We start from the raw sequence: 1,635 nt of genomic DNA on the forward strand, positions 1-1,635 counted from the left end.
GTTACCCGGATCCCTTTTACACTACATGATTATAGCACTATGATTCCACTTTAACTGCCATGGCTGCATCCTCTAGAATTCTGGGGTTTATATTTTGGGGAGGCACTAAATGACCCTCCCTAAACTGCAAATCCCATAGGATGGAACCTATGGAATCATAATGCTATAGTTGTGTAGTATAGCTCCAATAGTTGAAAAGGGGAGCTTTTCCATTTGAGCTACTGCCAAACATCTAATAGCTTTTTCTTAGATGGGGAAATTTGTTATTTGTTTTAATTCATTTCAGAACATTTTATACCACTTTTCATTTAAAATAATTTTTGGGGGCTTACAATAAAGACAGATGCAATAAAACCAAATGCTAAAAATAATAAAATAGTAATAACAATAAAAGCTGTTAAAGCAGTTTACTGAAAACCAGGGGTAACTTACTTTATTATCAGGAAAATAACTGGGAGAATGTCTTGAGCAAAATGACTAAATTTTAGCTGACAGGGAAACTACCAGAAGTAGGACCCCATAATTCCCACCAAGTTTACCAAGGAGCTAATTGCATGTGTTGCGTGCCACAACAGAGAAGGTCCTCTGTCTTCTTTATGGTCGCCGTGCCTTACACATATGGGATGTAATGTGCCTGCACAGTACTAATTTGGAACATTCAAAGGAGTTAGCTAGTATTTTGGGTGGTAGCTCCACCCCTCCACTCCTATCTGTATAAGCCCCCTCTGGTGTCCTCACCCCAGTTCTTTTGCGTCTGGGGCAGCAGTAGCGTCGATAAAAGCTTTCAGGGCAGTGTACTTCTACTTTCGCTTTTGGTTTCAACTCGGTTTCTTCAACAACCATTCTTCTGGTTTATCCTTCTAATTTTGGTGTTTTGGGCAAAATTCTCCAGATGCCTATGGTTTCAGCTTCCTTAAAATGGTGCATTGATTGCAGGGGTAAAACCCCGGTTAAAGATGGCCATTCCAAGTGCCTCCTTTGCCTTGGAGAAAGCCATAACGTGGCCTCATGCCATCACTGCCAAGCTTTCATGGCTCAGTAGCAATGAAAATGTGCTGCCAGGCCCAAGGCCCTCCTCTGAGAACCTCTGACTCTGTCAGCTGAGCATGAAGCTTTGTCAACAGCCTTGCCCAAGTCCTCCAGGAAAAAGTCTCTTGGGCCTTCGATTCGTATTGCCATATGATCTTGGACTAAACAGATACTTATTTTCATATTTCAAAACATCGTTCACACCACAGGTTCCTTTCCTTTATGCTGGACGAAAACACCTTTCAGTTCACTATCCTTCTATTCAGCATCTGCACCACTGTGTTTCAGTCATTGTGGCCTTTCTCAGACAGCAAGGAGTTACTGTGTTTCAGTACACAGACTGGCCACTCAATGCTCGATCCAGACAATGACTCCTACATGACAACCATCTCATGCTCGACCTCCTCAACCATTTTGGGATGATGGTCAATCTCAAGAAGTCCCAACTCATCCCGACTCAATCCATCAGCTTTATTGGCACAGTGATAGATTCTACATTGGAGACCGCTCTTCTTCTTCTGAACAAAGCCTCTAAGATTTGCATTCAAACCCTTCACTTCCTCTGTGCCAGGCGCACCCATGCAAACAAGGTCCAAACACTCTTGG

The sequence above is a fragment of the Sceloporus undulatus genome, chromosome 4, assembly GCF_019175285.1.
Source record: "Sceloporus undulatus isolate JIND9_A2432 ecotype Alabama chromosome 4, SceUnd_v1.1, whole genome shotgun sequence".
NCBI classification, from domain to species: Eukaryota; Metazoa; Chordata; class Lepidosauria; order Squamata; family Phrynosomatidae; genus Sceloporus; species Sceloporus undulatus.